The sequence below is a fragment of the Brachycentrus maculatus genome, unplaced genomic scaffold (genome assembly GCF_059751285.1).
Source record: "Brachycentrus maculatus isolate JH-2025_06_01 unplaced genomic scaffold, ASM5975128v1 h1tg000102l, whole genome shotgun sequence".
Classification (NCBI taxonomy): domain Eukaryota; kingdom Metazoa; phylum Arthropoda; class Insecta; order Trichoptera; family Brachycentridae; genus Brachycentrus; species Brachycentrus maculatus.
In genome coordinates, this window is record NW_028280856.1 from 1,758,878 (window position 1) to 1,784,751 (window position 25,874).

At 31.0% G+C, this 25,874-nt stretch overlaps 1 protein-coding gene across 2 annotated transcripts in view; it reads left to right on the forward strand.

The window, feature by feature from the left end:
* The first annotated feature begins 4,921 nt into the window (after positions 1–4,921).
* Positions 4,922–25,874, forward strand: part of Osi24 (Protein) — a 73,693-nt gene continuing 52,740 nt past the window's right edge. The window contains exon 1 of one of the 2 annotated variants that reach the window (XM_088258697.1): positions 4,922–5,244. The gene's annotated coding sequence lies outside the window, so the exon portion shown is untranslated. The remainder of the gene's footprint in view (positions 5,245–25,874) is intronic. The other variant, XM_088258696.1, reaches the window with a different exon arrangement.

Sequence of the window (25,874 nt, forward strand, 5' to 3'; positions counted from 1 at the left end):
GTTCCCTTTCATTTGTTTCTTTTTTGGTTTTCCAAAGTTCTTACTAATCATTATTCATTGATCAACACAAAATATAGTGAAAAAGACGAAAAAAGTAAATTTAAAGTTAAAATACAAAAATAACTGATTGATATTTTATTCTAATTAGTTTGATGAACCTATATATTAAGTATCAATTCTTCATATGATTTTAAAAAAGAACAAACATTTTTCATAGATTACCTAGTACATAAATATTGTTATCAAATACTATTCAATCGACTATTATCAGCAGAAAAATATCTCTCGTATTTCTTATACTAAATATTAAAACTTTTAGTACGGGCCTCATGCCTTCCAATTTACTCACTACCGGCATTATAATTTACGGGTGCTTCTTTCTCTCTCCTCCCAATGTCAAGGCTGTTCCGTTAGTTCCACGCCAGACGGAGACGCAACATACTTGTTTCACCTTCACTCCATCGTTTCGCGAATCAAGTCAATTAAAAATAATTAATATTATTATTACTGTTCAGTTACGTTGTATTATTTGGCACTGAATTATATTTATAAGACGTCAAACAAAATGTCTAACAGTGTTCTCATCGAAACTAAGATACTTCAGATAAAGAAAAATCCTTAGGGAACTGAATTTAGATCAAAATTCATACCTAAGGGTGGCGACATGCGTCAATACTAATTTCCACGCTTCAATTAATGTCACCGCACGCCTAAAATTCGCATAGACACTTAAATTTCAAAGCTGAGTTCACAGCTGCTCAAAGCCCTTGAAAGGTACCGTTTCATAATATGTACCAACGGACATTTACGCGAATATTTATGGGTATTCATCGATGTGCCCATCAGATACATACGCGAGATTTTGAAGGTTAAAATTCTCCGGTTTACCGTTATAAAAGTTGTGCTAGGCTGACATTTGCGCGGATATTTATGGGTATTTATCGGTGTCCCATTAGATATGAAAGCGGGATTTTGAAGGCATTAGATTCATATCTTTAGTCAAGTTTTATAGCCGTATAGGATAAAAAGTAAAACTCAGGCATTTTAAGGGCGGTATTCGGTATTTTCTTAGTATTCATTTCTCAGTAATCGATCCTACAGCAACCTTCATATTGTTGAGTCCATCGATCCTAAACGTACTACTTTTTTCTGTTATCTATATTCTCAACTTCTTGACAATTTCGCCCTTTTTAAAGATCTCGTTTTACCCTTTTAAAGACAAAATATGAGTTATAAACAAATAATCGCACACAGTGTAATGATCACCACGCTCGGTTACTGTACTGGAGGTTCAGGTTCCCGTGTTCAATTAAGTCGTTTCTTGAGTGTACCAAATAAGAATATAGTTGCTGAAACACTTTTCTAGCATTTTCAATGTCATCCCACCACTAAAGCTGCAAAAGTTTAATAAAAACTCGTTATATTATATGTAAATTCCATAACATTGCATTTCTCCATTCAAAATAGTAAAAAAATCGAAAACACGCCCAATCCCAGAAGTACTCTTACAAATTCTTACGTCACTTTTACAAATTTCAAGTTATCAAGCTGAAAATTTCAAAAAATACCAATGACAGATGTAGCAACCTAAAAAAAAAAGAAAACTCAAATCGGGTGACTGAGAACGCCGCAGAAAACGCGGTGGTGATTTCGGGAACTTTTTGATCAAGGTAGTATTTTAGGTTCTGATTGATTTCGACGTGTCAAGTCTTGGCCGTCCTCTTTCTATTCGCCCATTTACATTTCCATATATACTTTCTTTGTCATTCTCACACCAACTTGCTCCACATGTCCAAACTATCTAAAAGTGAAAAGTTTAAGAACCTTTCTTAATCTTTTCACTTGTGGTTAACTTAGTCTTACATTCCTTTCTAATATCTTAATTTTTTATTCTGTTACACATCGATATAAATATATGAGGAAAGTAATTCCTATGTAAGGGAAAACATATGTTTTTTATAACCTTGAATTATTTTTACAACATTTCGAGTGTGTCCAAACACTTGTTCACAGATCTGGATTGTCTCCAATTAAAGGAGTTATTTTTCATATTATTTTTTGACATCTCATCAAACATGAAGAATAAAATGGAAGTCTGAGCCATATTATTAATTTTTATTTATTTTATTTTTTAAGTAAATGAAAAATTACTCCTATAATTGGAGATAATCCAGATTTGTGACCATGCATTTGGACTCACTCAAAATATTGTTGGCAAAATTTGAATAAAAAATGATTAAATATTAATATTTTGTCGTTCAAAACGTGATTCATGGTATTGCCACCATAGGCGAGCGACTCGTCGCGCGTGTTTCACTGATGAGATGTTTCATTTATTCGAAAGGTGTGTTCACTCATCATCACTCTCGTTAATCACACGTATTGTTGATCAGAAGGTGGAGTGAAATTTATCGATGAGAATATTAATTAATTATGCATTGTGTTGATTGGCGTCGGTTTGTCGTTACGAGTAATAAGAAAAGAATGCACTTCTTAGATGTACATATGTATGTGTATATGTATATTTCTCAGACGGATAAGTAGCTGTATTCTTATTTGAGAACATTTTAGTATATTGGAGAAATGTTTGATAAAATAAAGTATAAAAATATAAATATAAATGTTCGTTTATTCACTATCTTGAATTTTCTTAAATATTCAGAGAATTTTTTTGAAATTTTCACGTTCCATCGAATACGCAGGTGTTTTAATTTTTTTTTTCTTAAGCACTTTTTTTCTTTTCCATTTAACCAAATTGAGCCACAACATAGGTGCAGCTATTTTATAAAAAGTCGTATGATAATTTATTATCACCACAGTAAGAAATATTGTAGGAATAATTAATACAAAATCTCTGTTTCTAACTATGTAAGATTTTTTAAGAATTTAATTGACAGATGTTTTTACTGTGCAAGGCATACCCATGTTTTTTGTAAAAAGGTTGTTTTTTACTCAATGGCAGCGCCATCTTTTGAACGTAACAGTAACACACGGAATACTAAACATTGCTCAAGGTGGAAAACGTGCTTCTTGACTCCTGCTTTCACTTAGGAATTTTAACGTTTTCGATTGCATTATTGTTTCATTGACTTTTTTTATATTGTCATTGCTTCAAAAACTTTTAATATGTCAAAAAAGTGGACTTTCTTTTTTTTCCATTTAAGTAGAGCGCTATTTTAAGAAGCAGTTTTTAAAAAAAATATTGGTTGACAATCCTGTAACAAATTATTCGAAAAATTTACTTCAGTGTAAGAGTTTCACCTTAGTAACATTTAAAAAACATATAAACAAGAATTTTTTATATCTGTTTTATTTATGAATGATAATATTTGAGATATCTATGTTATGTTTACCCATTTATCACGCCCATATAAGAAGTGTATGACCATAAATGCGATGTGTGTATTTTATTAATACCCAATTTTCATAAAAGTGTTAATGTCTCCGTTTGAGTTTTCTGGGTCTAGCCGCTTTCTACATAAATAAGTACTTTAAATTTTCTTCCTAATAAAATATTAAATGTTTTTCCTTCTAATTTTGCGTGGACTACTGCGTCGATGAAAACAGGCTTTATTTAAAAAAAATCTTTAAATAAATAAAAATGGCTAATAAGATTAATGAATTCAAGCATCAAATGCTTGAATATGATTCCGATTTTTTAATAAACATTTATAAAGTGCTCACGTTTCTATGATGTGTTATGTTAGATTTAAAAATATAAATAATGTTTATAAAATGTAAATTAAAGATTTTATATTTTTGCCCTAAAAAACTTTTCGTTCAATTATGTTCTCAGTCTGGCTCTGCACTATAGTGATTAATGTATTTATTAGTTCTGGAAACGATTCCTTAGGGGTAAAATTAATATTATCCCTTTTTCCGTTGTTTTTGTAGACTAAACATAGTCATATTATTTCGAGAAATAAAAATACTTTGTGTTTTGATCCACTCACATTTTTATTAACCAACTAGTTTCGGCAACAACCTGTTGCCCTCTTCAGGGTTTAATTTATGACTATAAACATAGTCACCTTAAACTGAATGATGTCGTTTATGTATATGTAGTTTTATTTAAAACTGAACATTTCTTTGCGTTGTTTTTGACGAAGAAGTGGGAATGATTTGATTGTTTTATTAATTATGGAATTAAAAAAAATAGTGTTCAATTATTTCCTGTTAAAACATTTGCTTTTTTTTTTCTAATCTACAAAAATGCCAATCCTCACTTTCTATATTCGACTATTGTACAGTAAGAATAATTTTTTACTTATTTTATTTATTTGGCGATGTACATACATACATGTACTATAACATGTACAATGTTCTGTAATATGTACATATTATAAAACAATGATTAAAGAAAACACTTGTTTTTTTACCACTTGAGTTTTATATAGACTACATGTTTCAGAAGTTAAACTTCCATCATTCAGGTCTGTATAATAACTATTATACAGACCTGAATGATGTAAGTTTAACTTCTGAAACATGTAGTCTATAATAAAACTCAAGTGGTAAAAAAACAGTGTTTTCTTTAATCATTGTAACATGTCTTACCACAAAGTTAATGCCGAAACAATAAATAAAATACATGTTATAAAAATAAATTCAAATAATATCATCATATACTTTTCTACAATAAATACTTTTGAAAATATCTATGCGAAAATTACCAAAGTTTATGACACAATAACAGTTTTTGATGAGTGACATAATAAGGTTACTAACTTTGATTGCTCTTCGTTGTGTTAAAAAAGTTAAATACTCTTATAGATTAGATCTATATGATCTTTACACGCATTTTACGCTACTTTTTATCAGCGCAGCCGTCAAAACTTTCAAAGTGTGCCTAATTCGATCCCCACTACCTCATTCACGAATGCATCACAACCGCACATCTGAGTCTAGACCGCCGCTCACCCAGTCTTAACCGGTCATCCGCGCAGTTATGTGAACCGCGTTTAGTTGAACGCCACTAAACCCGCATTCTCGATAGCTCGCGGCTCACGTACGCCACTGATATCTCACTTCGGATTAAAACGTCCAGGAAACCTTTGCTTTGGCACAGTTTGGATGCGTTTGCCGATCGCACAAGTGCACTGCACGCACAGTCTGGAATCGGAGTATGTCAAGTCTGTTGACAAGTTTTGAGTTCATTTGGTTTTGCTGAATTGTGATATTGTGTGCTTTGCTCGTTTGGTTTTTGATTTGGAGTACTTCTACGCCAACTTGGCTTGTATATTGGTAAAGTTTTTTTACATATTTTTAAAATTTTCTTAATCAAATATCATCGTTATTTGAAAAATAATAGATTTAAGTTTTTTACTGACATTTATTAGTGAAACTGCATTTTACATGATAAAATAACGACCACATAAACAGTTTTTTCCACATTTATTGTAATTTATTTGGCCAGTGATTGGGTTTCATCATTGCTGACATTATCAGAGTGGTAAAAGGCTTAATAAAGTTGTATGGTATTGATTTCGTACAAAAATATTTTTCTAGAATAAAACCATACATAAAACCCTTACCGTAACTACTATTATAATAAAATACACTACTTTGTTTTGTTTTGTTTGAAGGAGTAACCCGCAAAGCCTCTAGATTTAAAAGGTCTATCTGCAAGTAGGACAGTACGGGATAGGGAAATCGAATATGAGAAATACATCACACATATCCAGAGCCAATGAAAATAAATTCTTTGAATTTTATTTTGTACTGTGTGTTTTGCTCAATTTAAGTTAATTTTGTCAGAGTTAAAAAAAAACATGGTTTTCAACCCCTGCTTTGTTGTGTATAAAGCATAGAATTCACCTGACCTCCAACCAGCCTGAGGATGTTGGTAAAGACGAAACACGGTCACTGGTCAAATAAAATGGATGGTAAAAACTATAAACTCGTAGTTGTTATTTTATACGATAGATCGCTCACTCCTTTCAAGAACGTCATAAATCAAAAATCGACAATTTTCAGTTGTTTATGTTTTCGGAATGCACAAAAAATGTACTATTACCCAGCAAAAGTGGCATATTTTTAACTTAATATTTACGCGCTACAGGGCAGAAAGTGTTGTTTTTGCATTTTGAAGAAAAGGTATTGTTTAATTATTTTTTGAAATAAACTAAATATTTTTCAAATGTAGAATAAACTTTCAGGTTTTACCTCATAGGATCTGTTGCACAGTAAAATGTTCAATAAGTGGCTTGATATTTATTTTTAAAACATTGCATTATATTTTCAAACTTTAAAAACGCTCTCCTGAAAAATCGTGTTTTTTGATTTATGACGTTCTTGAAAGGAGTGAGCGAGATATTAACACCATACTCAAAATATTTTACTGTTTATATGTTTATATAATTATAATTAGTTGTATTTTCATGTAGATAGGTCAAGTCTGTGGTCTTGCTTCAACAGAGATCGGAGGACATTTTCAAATTCATGTGTTTGAAAATTGATCGTGATCTATACACAGACTCTTTAGAGGAAATTTTTATCGATCTTAGATCTTAGGTACTATCATTCGCTTTTTCGTTTCAATCGCCACGCTTTCAATAATGATCCACTTAAGAGTACAATAAACTGATTTTTACCAGAACTACAGTGGTTTTTATTTTATTGTTCATTATTGTGTATTCTCTCTTGTATTGACCAGTGGAATCGAAAATATTTTAAAAAATTAACAAAGTGATTAGCCTTTATTTAACTTTTTTTTGGGCTGATCACATTTCCTTCGTGTATTAACTATCGAAATAACACTGCGTTTAAATGATACAGTGCCCTATTCGGATAAGGGTTTGAAGATATATGTAACGAAAAATAGCTGAATATATGTCTGAAATGTTACCATGGTGATTCTCGTTTCGGGGAGAAAGGAAATAAACTGTCGTTTTGAATTACCTAATATCCAAGTGACTCTAAAATCTAGCTACGGCTTATACAATACCACTTATCATAGCCCACTGAGGCTTCAAATTTACAAGTTTTATAGCCTATAGCTACTGGTGAGTGGATTTACTCTTTACGTTTAAGGTTAAAATGATTTCTTGTAATTCATGAGTGAAGATTCTAGGCAAAATCACTCTTAACAAGTTGTCCAAGTTACTAGAGTTCAAGTTCATTTTGAGGTTAAAGACACGTTAAGGTTTGTTTGACAGTACATAAGTTGTTTTTATAAGGGATATACACAAATATTTATTCAAAATAATATTATCAACAACATTTTGAGTGTGTCCAAACACTTGTTCGCAAATCTGGACTGTCTCCAATTATAATCATCTTTTTTGAGATGTCAAAAAAATAATATGATGAATAACTCCTATAATTGGAGATAATCCAGCATCTTGTTCACAACAAGTATTTGGTTAGTACTTGTCAAACTCAAAATGTTGTAAGTAAATATATATATATATATATATATATATATATATATATATATATATATATATATATATATATATATATATATATATATATATATATATATATAGCCTATGACGGTCGTCAGCCCCGTAAATGCCCAGAATTCCATAATCTTCTTCATCTATGTCAAGGTGCCAAAAAAAATAAAAAAATATAAGTAAAACAAAAATATGTTTTTGACACAGTAGATAGTGGTTAGCATGTTTGACTACCGGGTTTATTTCCAAAGGGTCAAAATATGTAGGTATGAGTAATTTTTCAGGTTAATATCTACTTCAGATCACCCTTGACTATCATTTGCCGCTTCCCCGCAAGGGTTGGCAGAGAGATAAAAAACTCCAATTTGTCTTCGCAAACAATCTACGCCTCTTCCACATTCATGCATCTCCTTATGTATATTTGCCGATTATTCCGACTCCTGACTTGACCACATTCAAGCGTATTTGAATTTCTCGAGCATGCCTAGTTTTATTCGATCTTCCTCTGCTTCTATTATCAACCACATTCGCCTCAAAATTGTTTTTACTGTTATTTCTTCACTCAATCGATCAAAATGCCCAAACCATCCCAACACACCTCTCTTTATTTGATCGAAAATGCTTATCTCTGCCTTACATGGTTTCCTCATATCATCAGTCGAACATCTGTTTTACATCGCTTTGCCGCACATTCGTCTGAGAGATCGAACTTTGAATGCATTCCTTCTACTTTCATTCTTCTTTCGCCATCTTCATGCTTCACTTCCGTAACATTTAATGTTATAACGCAGTGTTTGTTCAAAATTCTATAGAGAAACTATTATGCAAATACTGTACATTGTTTGCTTGTAGTTTCATTAGAGAGTTGAGATTTTCATAAAAATTAATGCTTTTATGGACCGTAGACTTTTATTAATCTATTGTTTTTATTAAATGGCTTTTCGTCTTTCGAGAGCGGTGGTTCTCAAACGGTGCTGCGCGGAGCACTGGTGCTCCGCGAGCTAGTTTCAAGTGCCCCATGAAATATTTATTGTAACTGCTGACAGTTGGTAAAATTCAATATAGAATTGTTGGGTAAGATATCCAAAATTAAAAAAAAAAGTTTATTGGATTTGTATTCTACATTTATTAATGTATATGTTAATACGTGACGCGTTTCGTCTTATCAATATATTATCAAACACCAGAGTGTTTTTGTAAAAGCCGACAAGCTCAGGTGCCACAATAAATCATTTTCACCGCAAAAAGTTTTATTGGAGTATTTATGTATATTAATAATTAAAATTATGTTTAATTTTCTGTACTGAAATCCTCACTTTTATTTTCATATTTTTTTTCTTTGTATGTTTTTTGGATCTTTAGGTTTGGTGTACTGCGAATTTTCCTTATGGTCAAAAGTGCTCCCTAACTTCAGAAAGGTTCAGAGCCACTGTTCTAGAGCGTTGTAACTAAATAACTTCCTTCCGATGAAAAGTAAAGTAGGTACGGTAATCAGGAAAGCAGAATACAGATCTCTTGGAAATTTTTGCTTATTATTATTTTTATTTTGAATCACGAAGTTTACAAAAACTAATCTGGCTTATTTCCTTCCTACTAATGAACTTACCATCCCCATTTAGTTAAAAGTAACAAAGTACCCTTTATGATTTTAGGATATCACGCTTGAAATATTTCATGGGTAGTGAAAATTTGTTTTTTAGATTTACATTTTTTTTGTTTACTTTTGTTTATGAAACGATAAACATTAATAGATTTAAAATATAATTGTTACTTCTGAATATAACATTTAAGTGCAGATTTTTTTCATTACTTGATTCGACATTCACTTCAGTTGTTTCAAAATGTTGCAGTTTTTGGCTTTTCGTATTGATAATTAATAGAATATCTACGTTATCGTTGTTATAATTGTGATCATTATCTATTTATTGGTTAGCGAACACTGAAGAATTATTATTTTTTAAACATAATTCATGTTTCCTGATTCAGCCAATGTATGAACTTCTGCATCAAAACACGTATCACAACAGAATTTAAGAATAGGTGGTATTTACCACGTAAAACATAAATTTAACCCTTTCCAGTCAATAAAAATATTTTTAAAAATTCCACCAGGTCCACAATAGATTTACATCATTACAGGGCTAAACAATACATTCAAGTTTTTTTTTTAGATAAAACTACACTTGTGTAAAAAAAATATTTTATTTTGAATGTATACAATCTTGTCTCTTATTATTAAATTTTACACTAAATACAACTGAGAAAAAATATATTTGCTTGTATTTTAACACTAAACTGATGAAGAAAAAAATGTCGAATGACATTCGACATAGGACTCACCGGAATAAAGTCGATGTCGAATGACATTCGTCATAGGACCGGAAAGGGTTAAAAAGTAGAAAATGAATATAAAAAGAAAGTTACTTATTTTTTCCTAGTCGCCCAGTCAAGACATTATATAGGTCCATTTCCGATAGAATACAATTATTATTTCTGATTTTAATATTTTAGTTTTCAAAAATATTGAAAAAAAAATTATATATTATTTCATGGTGTTGTGCTAAGACGTTTCTCTTATGACATAAAATTGGTCAAAATAAAATAGTTGTAACAATAATTCGTAGCTTACGACAACTGTCGTGCACGAAGTAGCTTGTTCACGGATCAACTGCGCGCATTGTGGGGTGAATGAACGAAAAAATGAACTTTATAAAATTAATTAACATTGTTTTCACCACTTTTTTTATAAATACAATTTAACCTACCGGTTTTAACAAGAACCTTGTCATCATCAGGGTTTATTTTAATCAAAAAACATTAAAAACATTAAAATACTCTCACCAAAAACTTCCACACACTACATAAAAATCCTAAAAAATCTTAAGATTGAATTATAAAAAATCTTAAGATCGAATTATTTTTAATGAAATTTCTCAAATAATTATCAAGTTTTCTTGTGAAACGTAGGTTCGGGTAAGTTAAAAATAAAATTAAATAGAGTTAGTACATAGACCTCGAGGAAACAATAATTATTCGCAATTCAACGCTTACAAAGCACTTCTCCTTAAAGATTTAATGGTGGATGCTTGGAATCAGCGACGCATGAAAGTATCTGAAGCGAACTTGCGAACATTTAATCTAAGAAAAGACACGCCTCCTTGATTCTCCCTTATTACCGAGTCGTTGGTAAATATCTGCCAACCGCAGATACCTGCGACTTCCTTCACGCAATTACAATGTTTTAGTAACTAAACCCATTTCATATGATGAAAATTCATTATTTTTAGTGTTTGCAAACAGCATCATGGTTAAATTAAAAATAAAATGAAATATTTAAATTTACATGTACATGACTTCAAAGCTAATTTAAATGTTCATACATTCATATATTATATAATATAATACATAAATATGTATTTTAGAAAATTCATAACAGAATATGTAACATTTTTTTTTTTTTGATATCTCATCGAAGATGGAGAAGAATATGGAAGTCCGGGCATTTACGGGGCTGATGACCGTCATAGGCTGGTTTAAGTGATCACTTTACACACGTGTAACATTCACCAATTCTACCCATTATTGACAACCACACTACTCAAATTCTTGGAAGTTCTATATTTATGAACCAATTTAGAAACCTTGTTCTTGAATCACTAGACTTCACTATAGACATCTATTGGTGAGATGTAAAGAAGCTTTTTACTAAGCAGAAACTCTTATATTAGTATGTGAGGTCCGAATCCTGGATTATAATCACACACATGAGAAACGCCAGAAAATACCATTTTCATTTTTATTATTTAAGCTTATAATTTGACCAGATAATTTATTTACAACATTTTGAGTGTGTCCAAATACTTGTTTACTTGAGAACAAGTATTTTGACACATTAAAATGTTGTAGAATATGTAATAATAAAACATACAAACAAAAAGAAAAATTACGAGACAAAACTATACTAAGGAATAAAAAATTTCAACAGTCTCCCTTTAGAAATTAATACGTGTATCAATTTTCTGTATTATTGTATTCCTATTCTTAAAAAATAATATTTTTAAGAAAAATTGAACTTAATATTCACATAAATCATCGTTTGTACATTTCGCGGTTTCCATGAAAAAATATACAAAAGAAGTCACATTATCCATTGGCTTCTTTTAAAGGCTTTGTTGTCAAAATCGTATATCATTAATCATTATTAATATTTTCTATTTAATTTATTTTTTAAAGTAATACTCAAATAATCAATGGTTATAAGAACGATTCTCTTATGGTATGGTTCAGAAATACATTTATATTTTTGAATATTATATGTACCATACTTTCAATTCATTTGCATATGAAAATTGCCTTACTTTCATAATTTAATATTCGTGAACACGTTTTTTTGGGGAACTTTTATAAAAAGCTTTATTAAAGTGAATTTAATGGTGAATTTAAATAGGACATTTTATTTTTTGAGCACGTTTTAATGAAAGTGAATTTTCTTCGTTTAAAAAAACAGCGGAGAGCGTTGATCTATTTGCAACAAGTGGAAGCACATTCCAACACAAATCATATAATTTAGTTAGTGAAAACTGCTCGTAAATGTTATTGCTAGTCATCCCTAGTCATCTAAACTAACTAACTAACTTACTAACTAACCATCACGCCATTTTCCCACAGGGATAGGCAGAGAGAATAGAACGCCACACCACTCTGTATTTGCAAACATTCTTCGCCTCTCCCACGTTCATGCATCTCCTCATACAAACCCGCCGATTGTTTCGACTCCTTACTTGACCGCTCTCAAGTATTTGGCATACCTGACCGTGCCAAGTTTTTCTCGGTCTTCCTCTACTCCTTTTTCCAATTACATTCACCTCATAAATTTGTTTCACCGTTCTTTCCTCACTCATTCGTTCTACATGTCCAAACCATCTCAACACACTTTTCTTCATTTTATCGATAATGCAAAATGCTGTTACTTTTGTTATTATTGTAATTACCAATAATTATTATGTTATTTTTTATCTTGAAGTTAGTATTACAATACTTTATATATTTACAACATTTTGAGTGTGTCCAAATATTTGTTCACAAATCTGGATAATCTCCAATTAGGAGTTATTTTTCATTTTTTATGACATCTTAAAATACATGAGCTAGAAAGCTTTCCTCATCCCATCATAGATATCTTTAATAAATTTGTAGTGAAGTCAAACACTGTGTTCCGAGTTTGATCAATATATGTAGAAGTTTTAAGAATTTGAATAATATGGCTGTCAATCGTGGATAAATTGATGAATGTTACTCGTGAGTAAAATGATCACTTAATCCAGCATTTGACGGTCGTCAGCTCTGTTAATGCCCAGATTTCCTTATTTATCTTCACACTTTGTTATTTCATACTTTTGGAAGTAATATACTATTTCAAATATGATATGTGTTCAGTACAATTTACTTTATTTAAAGTGTATTTGTGCAATATACTAGATATTTTTATCATCAATGTGATTTTTGTTACTTCAAGTAAAAAAAAGTTTTATTTCAACCTGTATTGGAAACAGGAAGGATAATCTAGTTTGGGCCAATGAGGAACTTCTAAGCATTTGCTCATTGCTGGGAGAAAACCACGTTAAACTCCTCAGGAGAAGTTCCACTAGAAGAGGGTTCGGCTTTTTGTAGCCTAGCTTGATTTATAGTACCAATGTCCGTCACTATTTTTGTAAACAATAATGCAATCAAAATCATTCAAAACTGTAGTGACAAAAGCTGTCAAGAAGCTTTGTGATTATCGTGAGCAATGCTCAACCAATCGTGCGTTGTTGTTATGTTTAACAAATGGCGTTGCCATTGCGGTCAAATCGCTGTTAAAAAAACATTTTTTTATCTGTTACTGGTAAAAACTCTAGTCACATATAAAAGCTCATGCGTATTTGAATGCAATGTTTTGTCAAAATTTCATAGCAATAACCTTAGGAGATGAAAAAACTAAGCTTCACATTTCACTTGTTCTATGATACATGCTCTCATTTATCATTATTGTTCTTTAGTTATTGTTTCGGCATTTACTTCGTGGTAAGACATGATTTTATTAAAGACCATAAAATAAATAACTGTGTCATCAAATAAACTGGTAAAGTGGTAAAAAAAGCAATGTTTTCTTTTCTTGATTGTTTTTGCAGATACTTTGTGGCACATTTTATAAACTTTATAAAATAAAACAACTTTGTTATAACCACTCTTTATTGGTACTCTTTTTTCAATCGGTTTCAACAAGAACCTTGTCATCCTCAGGGTTTATGAACTAATTCTAAAACATTGAAAACTCAAAGTTAGGTTAAAGTTAATTACAATTCCCTTACGATACCAAAAACTTCCACGCACTCCGTACACCATATGAAAATGTGATTTAAAAAACGGGAAAAAACTTCTTCATGCTGCTTTTATTAAGCATTGTATTATCTTTTTAATAAAACTTCTTTAGAACAATTAAAAAAAATCATACACATTATGCTTTGTGAAATTTGGATTTTTTTCCCTAGTACATTTTTAAAGTGATTTTGGAAAGTCTACAATTTTGGAACGTGTGCGTAAACAAATACGATGGTATGTCATATGTGTATATAATCATAGCTAAAGTGTGTAGGTACGGGTGAAGAAATCGAGGGCGTCCATAATAGCTTGACAAAGTAGAACGAATTATGTATACTATATAGTCAGAGGTCTAGTAAACATATGGCCGGAGTGCTCCGTGAAAGTTTATGTAATGGAGAATACATTACGTTAGATCCTCCCCGTCTACTTATTCTATTGGCTTAGTAACACTTGACTAATTATCTTGACATTATAAGCATTTTACAAATAATGTAATTGTTGAGTTGACTTGTATTTGACTAACAGAAAAACCGGCTTTGTACATCCTATGTGTAACATATACCAAACGTATGAATCTGTAGTCCATGTTTAAATTTAGGTGTCTGCAGAATTATTGGTAAAATTTAATTGTGAAAAAAAAATTAAGAACAAGAAATTGATTTGATCAGTATTGGGGAGTAGAGAAGTAGACTGTACTTATAAACATTGGTGTATTCTCAACATTACAAATATTTAAAGAATTTAATTTGTGGTAAGTCATTTTTAATTTTATATATTTTTTTTACAAAAATGTTTGTAATAAAAGTATTTTACCACTCACCGGTGAGTGGTTTAATACTAATATTACTAACATTTTTGTTAATCAATATAAATATACACACTGGTGATTTACACTCTCATATTTATTAAGTATTACCCTGGACTAGTCCCTGAAGCGCAGGAGTAATCACCTTGCCTTTACATGTAAGTCACTACCGAAATAACACTACGTCAATATTATGCAGTGCCCTTTGCATCATTGCGTGAGGACAAAAGTTAGAAGGAGACTGTAGTACCTAAAAGTCGACATTCGTTTTGTCTCGAATAAATGGAACAGCGGTTAGTCGAATAGGGACATCTACCTAAACACGAAAATCTGCCAATCGGACACTACCGCTGATCACTACCGGTTTATTTGATATGAATAGATGTGCGGAAGCCCTCTCGTACTCTTCGTGGGTATATATTGTTATATTCCACAAATACCAGTCCTCAATACTCTAAATTGTACTTTAACTCTTATTTACAACCAATGGCGCTTAGGGCTCTGCAAAGTATTGACAAATTGTTTCAAATAACAGAGTGTCAAATGCTAACAAATTAACTAAATAACACTCTTCTTATCATTCATCGTTCACTTTATGTAATACCACTTAAAAATACTAATTCGTGACTACCAGTTTCAGAATAATAATTCCGTCATCATGTCATGAAAATGAGATTACTAAATACAAAATAAATTAACTGAAGGTTTTTTCTAGACATTTTAACATAGATGAAGAAGAATATGGAAGTCAGTTTCATTTGCGGGGCTTACGACCATCATAGGCTGGTTTAACAATTTCCTGATTTGTGAATAAGTATTTGGATATACTCAAAATCTTGTGAATATTGAGGAATGTTCATGAGGAATCGATGAAAAATAAATATTATAATTAAAAAAAATGTCTACAAATTATTTTTCATTACTGATTGAATTTCTTTATATAGTCAAATATTTTTTTTATGTTTCAGTAATTTTCAATTCCATTATCTAAAAATATTCAATATTGCGGTCAAAAAGTAGTTTTCAAAATAACATGTTTTCATATATGGCGGGTATATAGAATCACGCGCGTATTGAAATGCATCGTTGTGATAAATTTTCAAACCAATCAGTTAAAAGCTTGTCGAAACCAGCACCAGAAAAAGCACCAAAAATAATAGTTGTTAAGAGCAAAATTGAGTTCTATTTTATTAAATTTATATTTTGTGTGTATATTACATTTTTATTTATTATTTGGTGTGTATGAGGAGATGCGTGAACGTGGAAGAGGCGAATAATGTTTGCAAAGACAGCGTGGTGTGGCGTTCTATTCTCTCTGCCTACCCCTGCGAGGAAGTGGCATGATGTTTAGTTAGTTTTTTTAGTTAGTTATATTTTAAAACATTCTCCTTATCATTCGTCGTTCACTTTCTGTTATACCACTTTTATAACCACTATTCGTGACTACCGGTTTCGGAACAATCATTCCATCATCAGGTTTAAATTAAATTATCACGATTTGACATTTGAATACATATTAAAATTTTGACACAAATGAATCACAATCGGAATATTTTAAAAATTGGACTCGAAGTTAAAATTAGTTGTTTATTTATTATGGGTAAGTCTTTATTGCTTAACTAATTTCTTAACTAATTTTATTAACTAATTTTCAAGATTACACAACGCAAACGATGAATGATAAGGAGAGTATTTTATTACCATACCACAAAGATATCAATGCTTTTAAAATACAAAATATAATTTTTATTTTCACTTGTTTAGATATAATATTTTTATAATCGTTTACTTTATTAATTTATTTTGATAACCAGCTTTACCTCATAATACCCTAACTTAGAAAACTTCCTTGAATTTAATGGTATAATATCAACCCACCACTAAAATACGATTATATAAAGTTTTCATGGTTATTTAACTTTCCGGGAACATAACAATTCCCCCCTTGGGGAGTTTTTGAATCTTGTCAACCAAAACTGATCAAAATGGGTTGATTTTCGGGAAAGTCAGATCAAACGTTTTCATTATAACGGAACCTTCACATCGTTGCGGAATGACGGAAATAGATCACTTGACAAATATCACGTGCCTGAATGTTCGCTTCTTTCGAATTCAAAAGGTTTATAAAAAGTTATTTATGTTTATATTACACAACATATACACAATTAAGAATTTAAAATATTTTTTTTTTTAATATTAAAAAACTTTTAATGTAAGAGATCACTTTTTAGTTTATCAATATGAAAACGTCTAGTTTTGAGAACTACAAATTTTCTCGCTATAATAACACCCTCATCTGAGTAAGGATATACGAAAATTGATCATTTGAAAGAATCACATATAAGACTGAATAAAATGGATCCTTTCAAGTAATATGGTATATATGTATGTGTGTGTGCATTTATGAATGAAAGATGTTCGAATGATGAAAGATAATTAGGACACGTGGAAATATTGAGTGAAGATTTAATAGAAAAATCCATTTTCGAGGCGAATACAGTTAGGAATAGAAGCAAAAGAAGACCTGGGAAAACATGGCAGGTCTTAAGAAAACATGAAAATGGTAAGGTCAAGAGTCGGATTAATTGGCAGGTATGTATGAAGATATGTGCACGCGTGTGTGTGTGTGTGTATAAGTGTGCGTACGTGCGTGTGTTTTAAAATAAAATAATAAAATACTTTTGAGTTTGTCCGAACTACAAATGTTTTCATCAGCAAGTGAATATACAAACTGGTATAATATGTAAGTGAATAGGTTTTATTCGAAAGGATTTAGGTTCAATTTAATTTTACGATTTAATAACCGATTTTTTAAATAAAGCGTGATGTTAAACATTAATTTATTCGACATACCAACATATACTTGCTAATTTGGTTGCTATTATTAACAGTTCAGTTAATTATATTTTTACATATTGATACATGTAATGTCACTGTATGCACGATCTTCTTACCTTACCTTAACGTAATCAACGATAAAGATAACACTTTATAATTCGGTAGTGTAATGGCGAAGGGGTATATCTGTCTAATTTTTCATTTTCTAGGTTTGTTCCACAAAATCTCTAAAATCTTATTTAGTTTATGTACATATAAAAATACATTTTTTACGAGTTATTCAAAGTTTTTTTTTGCTCTCCTGTAAAATTTGGTCTGAGACAGATATACTCCTATGCCTTTACACTACTTTATAATAGGTACTAACACAATTTGACAGGGTTTGAAATTTGACATAGACATGGAAAGTATTGAATTGATTCTGGAACAAGCTGGGGAAATTACATAAATGGGATAAAAGCAGCAACCAGCAGTGGTGTGCACAGATAATAACATAATTATGTAGGGTAGACAGTAGAGGTAGGTAGTAAGACAATTTAGGTTCCATAAAACTCTCCTTATAAAATTATTTTTTGACATCTCATAAAAGATGAAGAAGAATATAGAAGTCTGGGCATTTACGGGGCTGACGACCGTCATAAGCTGGCCAAAAAATACCATTTTCATTTTTATTATTTAAGCTTGTCCGCCTCCGTAGTTTAATGGTCAGCACTCTCGGCTAACGCTCTGGAGGTCCCGGGTTCGATTCTCAAGGGGGGTAAAATAAATATATGATTCTTTCACTGTAATATTTATTCAATGTTACATTGGACTGGCACCTGAAGCGGAGGGCTGATCACATTTCCTTCATGTGTAAACGATCAAGATAACACTTCGTTTATATGACACAGTGCCCTATGCACCACTGTGGTGCGGGTAAGGGTTTTATTATTATATTATTATTAGTGTAATGGCAAAGGGGTATATCTGTCAAATTTTTCATTTTCTAAGTTTGTTCCACAAAATGTCTAAAATAGTGTGTTCCATAATGTGTCAAAAGGATGAAACTATGGTTGCAATACTTATTTAGTTTTATTAAGATATGTACATATAATTTTTTTTTCGAGTTATTTAAAGTTTGTTTTTGCTCTCCTGTCAAATTTGGTCTGAGACAGATATACCCCTTTGCCTTTACACTACTTAACTATAGGTACTAATACAATTCGACAGGGTTTGAAATTTGACATAGACATGGAAAGTATTGAATTGATTCTGGAACAAGCTGGGGAAATTACATAAATGGGATAAAAGCAGCAACCAGCAGTGGTGTGCACAGATAATAACATAATTATGTAGGGTAGACAGTAGAGGTAGGTAGTAAGGTAAGCTTGGTACTACATACATACTAGGGTAGGTAGTAGAGGTAGATAGTAAAACAATCTAAGTTCCATAAAACTCTTCTTATCAAACTATTTTTTGACATCTCATCAAAGATGGAGAAGAATATGGAAGTCTGGGAATTTACGGGGCTGACGACCGTCATAAGCTGGCCAAAAAATACCATTTTTATTTTTTTATAATTTGACCATAAGCTTATAATTTGACCAGGTAATTTATTCGCAACATTTTGAGTGTGTCCAAATACTTGTTTACAAAATCTGGATTATCTCCAAATACAGAAGTTATTTTCATACTAATTTTTGACATCTCATCAAAGATGAAGAAGAATATGGAAGCCTGGGCATGACCGTGTTCCGAAACCGGCAGTCATGAAAAAGTGTTTATAAACGTGGTATTACATAAAGTGAACGATGAATGATAAGGAGAGTGTTATGTTACCATACCACAAATTATCAATAATTTTAATATACAAAATATAATGTAGGTACTTAGTAAGTTAGGTTAGGTACTGGTTGCGTTTTTATATGTCACGCGGGTAAGTTAAGACAGGCACTGCATTTCTTCCTATATGAAATGCACGCCCCTGATAATCAGTCAACCAAAATTCAACGACCTACAATACGGAACAAAAGTTAAGTTATGTGTAACTTGAAACCCTTCCCACAAAGCCACAAATCCGTATTTGATCACTTATTAGATTTATTCAGAAGCGGGTCAGTGTTTGAGGTACGCCCATAGTTATACAAATACAAACACATCATTTCGTTGGCCTCGCATTGAAATTTTCCATAGAAAAACGAAATTAGATTATCCACTCACTGTGATAAGTGCATACCTGGTCGGTCGTTAGTTTAACAGAGCGTTAACTGAGGACTCCAGTCTGCCACTTAACATCAGTTTAAAATGACCAGTATCCGGATAACATTTATTAATAAGAATAATTTGTTGGTACTTACGAGAATTTCAAAATAATAGAAATGTATATTTTGAGTGTGCCCAAATACTTTTTTACAAATCTGGGTTTCTCCATACAAATAAAATGATTTCTGTTAAATGAAAGCTTTCTTAATCAATGTGTTTTGATAATGATATTGAATGCATCGAATTGAATGCACAATAGATTGGATTAACGGTATTTAAAAAGTAAAATTTCATCATACATTACCAACCATAAGATTGAAGATTTTTGACATCTCAACAAGATGAGGAAGAATGTAGAAGTCTGGGTTATTACTTGTACATGGTTAACGACCTTTCGTAGGCTAGTTAAGCGACATCACACATGTCGCACACTCCTTTCAACGTCATATTTAAAAAAAACTTGATTTTTCAGAGATCGTTTTCAAAGTTGAAGAATATAATGAAATGTATTAAAAATAAATATCAATTTTGATTAACTTTTTACTGTGCGATAGATCTTTTAAGGTTAAACTTGAAGGCTTACTCTCCATTTGAAAAGTATTAAGTATATTAAAAAAAAAAAAAATATTCAATACCTTTTCTTCAAAATGCAAAAACAAAAATTTCTGCCCTGTAGCGGGTAAATATAAGTAAAAATATGCCACTTTTGCTGGGATATCGTACATTTTCTGGGCATTCCAAAAACATGTATAACTGAAAATTGTCGATTTTTGATATATGACGTTGTTGAAAGGAATGAGCAATGTGTAACATTCACCGTTCTACCCATGTTTGACAACCACAGTACTCAAATTTTGGAAATCATATAAATATGATCAATCTCATAACGTTCTGTCTATGAGTTCACAACAGTCATCTATGATAAGATTTTGATTTTATTTGTATGCAAGATCCGAGCCCGGATTATTTTACGTACTTAGAAACGTCTGAAAATTCAGATTTTTTTACACAGCTCATACTTATTTATTCACGTCATCTTGAGTGTTTCGAAATACTTGTCGACAAATCTGGGTTTCTCCACTTAGGAATTATTTTATATTTTTGACATTTTAACATAGATGAAGAAGAATATGGAAGTCTAGGAATATTCGTGGACAAGTGTTTGGACACTTCCAAAATGTTAAGCATACGATTTAAATTTACTATGTATTAATCGTCAATCTGGAGTAGTATGCTGTGTTTTTAAAATTTAGTTTCAAACTGATACCATAAACTGAGGCCATTATTTATGGTAAATCGCTACTTAATTTTCCTAACAACCAGGTAAAATTTAAAGTAATGGTCAATTGCAAAAAATAGTTTTTCTTCGAAATAAATAAATATATGATTTTGAAAAGGAAAGAAGAATTGAAATGTAAGGATAAGAATCGAGAAGTAGGGTTGAGTTTAGTAATGTGTGTAAAGTGATCACTAAACCAAGCCTATGACGGTCGTAAGCCCTGTAAATGACAGACTTTCAAATCGTGGGTGTACTGGTAAAAAACTTTAACACGAAAAAATTAAATTTTGACTTCAAGATGCATATTATTAAGTTTTCAACGTTCTAAAAAGTGGAAAAATGCACTAAGTAGATTAAAATGTCTTATGTGGTTTCTAAAGTAAATTCCACTTTTATTTTTTCGAGTATTTTATCCCGGCTAAAAGTTTTAAATAACAGAGATTATTAAAACAGGAATTTCAGAGTAACTTTTTCCTCCAGTGTACCCACGATATTATTCTTCATTTATGTTGAAATGTCAAAAATGTGAAAATAAAGGAGTAAAAAATCAATTTATATTCTATAATAAAATCTACTACTACTACCATCACGCTGTTTCCGTAAGGGTAGGCAGAAAGAATGGAACGCGACACTCTTCTGTCCTGACCACCAGATTTTAAGTTCTGATTTATTTGATCGTGCCAAGTCTTTTTCGGCCGTTCTCGTTCTGTTTTCCCGCTCACATTCGCCACATATATTTTCTTAGTCATTCTCTCACCACTATTCGCTCCACATATCCATACCACCTTAAAGCACTCTTCCTTATCTTTTCAATTATTCCTTGTTCAGCCTTGCATTCCTTTCTTATATCTAATTTCAATAATTATGTTTATTCAAAAAAAAGAATAGTGGGGAAAAGCGTCCAACCCCTAGCGCGACTATTTGCGTTATAGATTTGAACGTTTGAGATCGTAGATGTTATATACAATTTAAACATAACATATTGCAGTTTAGTTTTTCTTCATAAATTTAAATGTGCAATATAAATTTAAAATTCCCTCACAACATATCCAACCATTTCTACGTATTAGAATTTGCACATTATGCAAACTCAGGCATATAAAATGTCTAAATTACAATAAATTCACATTAATACCGCTCGTTTATGCATGCATGTATTGACGCATTTACATTCTACCATATTTTAAAGTGCATCTTGAAAAATGCTCTCGGAGGCTGCATATTTGTAGGTAAACAGGATACAAGTCAACCGTACATGACCTGAAAACCGAATTAAATAGAACCTGTTTTTCGAAGCCTCTTCCTATATGAATTACGTGGATGGAGCCTGAATTAAATTTTATGCACATTTGCCGCTATATTTGGCACGGACTAATGACCTTGCAGTACTACCTGTTAAACCTTATTAAAAGGTTTAATTAAGTTTATATATGATACTTCAAAAATCTCAAATTCAAGCTTTTAAATATGAAATTTTGAGAAAACGTTAATCGAATTTAAATTAAGATTCAAAACATTAAGACCCAGTATTCGTAAAGTCGAAACTGAATTTTCTCTAAATCTCGGTAACATCGTTTTTGCATTGAAAAAATTAGTTTATCTTTGAAATAATTATATGATTTTGAAAAACAAATAAACATTGAAAAGAATGGTGTTTATATTGTTTTAAATTTACCATTTATTCTAAAAAACAAAACTTAAAGTATCCAATATACATTATTTAAAAAAATCGGGTACGTAAATTGAATTTAAATTGAGATTCAAAACATTAAAACCCAGTATTCGTAAAGTCGCAACTGAATTTGGTCTAAATCTCGGTAACATCGTTTTTGCATTAAAAAAATAAGTTTATTTTTGGAATAATTACATGATTTTGAAAAGGAAACAGATATTGCAAGGAGAGCAGCTTTTATTTTAAGTCAACCATTGATTCTAAAAAAATTAAAAACCCATCCAATATATATTCTTTGAAAAAATCGGGCCTGAAGAGATGTGTGACCTTTCTAGTGGTCGACCGGTGATTGAACTCTGTCTTTGCGTTTTATCTCCTTAAACATTGGACCCAATTTAAAACAAAAATTGAGTCTTAATAATTTAAAGAATTGAATTTCTCAACCAAGGGGTTTGTTTGAACACACTGAAAATATTGTGAAAAAAATAACTAGTCAATTTGTAAGCTGCACAATAAAGTAAAAATCATGTTTCAGTCGTCTCCTTGTATATCACAGGCGAGAATTCTATAAAGGCAGAAAAGCAGTACCTACCCTGGATTACAAGCATTTCATATAGAAACACGATCGCTCACTCCTTTCAACAACGTCATATATCAAAAATCGAAAATTTTCAGTTATGCATGTTTTCGGAATGCCCATAAAATTTCCTATATCCCAGCAAAAGCGGCATATTTTAACTAAATATTTACCTGCTACAGGGCAGAAAGTGTTGCTTTTGCATTTTGAAGAAAAGGTTTTGTTTTAATATTTTTTAAATAAACTAAATATTTTCAAATGGAGAAACAACCTTCAGGATTTACCTTAAAAGATCTTTTGCACAGTAAAAAGTTCAATAAGTGGCTTGATATTTATTTTTAACACATTTCATTATATTCTTAATCTTTAAAAACGACTCTTGGAAAAATCAATGTCTTATCATCGCCCAACCCTACTGTTTACTCTTATTAAAAATTGTGTGCTCGCTGTTTAAAACATTGGCAGTCGTTGAATAAGATGACAAAATAAAGACGAAAAATGTGATGGATGTTACGAAAAGAAAGAAAAACATAACGAAAAAGACAAATGTTTTATTTAAACCATAAATTGGTCAATTTTGCGGTCTCGACTGCTCTCGTTTTCCCGCGACATGTCAAACCTAATAAAACTGTCAACTCTATCCTAATTTTTACATATCGTACGCACGTCACGTTATAAAAATTATTCAACCAATACGATCACGTTTCCACTTTCCACCATTGGCGGATTTCGAATTCCGAACGCGCTGTCACTTTTCAACTCAATCACTATCACAAAGAGAGTGCTAAGTTTATTATTTATCACCCATTGTGGGTACCTACGTGTCAAAATGCACGTTGCGTAGGTACTTGCTTTATTTTCGAAAATAAAAGTTCTTGGAGGATTTTCATATTGCAATTCAAATAAGGATTATCATATACTCAATATTATTCATTATATTTAAAACATTTACTTTGTGATTAGTCATTTTTAATTTTTATTAAAAAAAAATATATAAGTCAATAATTCGCTCACTACCAAGGCACTATTCATACACTTAAAACTACACAAAATGTTTATCACATGTGAAGGTTGGTCTTTAGGTCGACCAAATGCACTAGGGGTTGCAGAAGAAACATGCATTAAGAGCCGAGGTCGAGTGACGGGTAGTTTGTTTGCATGCTGTGGTAGTGATTGTCCTGACGAAGAGACGGGAACGTGTCGAAACCGATAAACACGAAAATCTCGGTGATTTATTATATACTTATATTACTGACATTTCAGTAAAATAATATAAAAGTAAGGATTATCATTTTAATTGATTCGGCATTAACTTTGTGAAATGACACATTGATTATTTTCTTAAAAAATTGGCAGACCTAAAAAATTGTGAATTAAGTAAAATTGGTACAAATATGGGATTGAATTATATTTTCAATCGTCTTTAATCTTTCATTAGAATCTTAATTTTATTTATTGTTTCGGCATTAACTTTGTGGTAAGACATGTTACAATGATTGAAGAAAACACTTGTTTTTTACCACTTGAGTTTTATTATAGACTACATGTTTCAGAAGTTAAACTTCCATCATTCAGGTCTGTATAATAACTTATTATATCAGGTATCACCCAAAATTGGGTGCTTTGCCAATAAAAAAACTTATTATACAGACCTGAATGATGGAAGTTTAACTTCTGAAACATGTAGTCTATAATTAAACTCAAGTGGTAAAAAACAAGTGTTTTCTTTAATCATTAGAATCTTAATTAGGAAGTTAACTTGATTATAAATTTTATAAAGGTAGGTATATCAAGTATGCGTTTCTGGGTTTTTTAAATCTGAAAAAATACACATATTGATATAAATAACTCATTAGTGGAGCTGATTCCAGAATTCGTGAACAAAATTTTGGGCATACCCAAAATATTATGAATAAAATAAAACTGGTAAAAATATAAGTTTAAATTTTATTTTTAATCGTACCAGGATGTGAAATAATGCAGAAAGAATCTTACTCACATTTCATAAGATTTTTCTACTTACTATTTTCAACCATAATATATATATAGAAATATAGAAATATATATAAAATAAATATAGAAATATAATAAATATAAAATATATATAAAAAATATATAAAATATAGAAATACTAAATTGAAGATTTTTTTCAATTGAAGCCTAAATATAACTTTTAAATAAGAGTAGTGTGATTGTCAATCGTGGATGGAATTTGGTATAAAATGAAAACTTAAACTAGTCTATAATGAATCCCCTACACTTTGAATTCCCAGATTTACAATATTTGATAAAAATCTTTGTCAAGATATTAATAATAAAAAAATGTGCTTTTATATTTTCATTTCAAATCTATACCGAAGACCAAAGCGGCTCGTTATTAAAAATATAAATCAAGTTGTAATAGCTCTAATTTTTATTTAAACCCTTATCCGCACCCCAATGGTGCATAGGGCACTGCATTATATAAACACAGTGTTATCTTGATCGTTAACACATGAAGGAAAGGTGATCACCCTTCCGTTTTAGGTACCAGTCCAGGGTTATATGGAGTAAATATTAGAGTGAAAAAATCACTTATATTTATTTGAACCCCCCTGGGAATCGAACCCGGGACCTCCAGAATGGTAGTCGACCGTGCTGACCATTACACTACGGACAATCTAAAATACAACTACAATTCTATGGGAATCCAACCACTG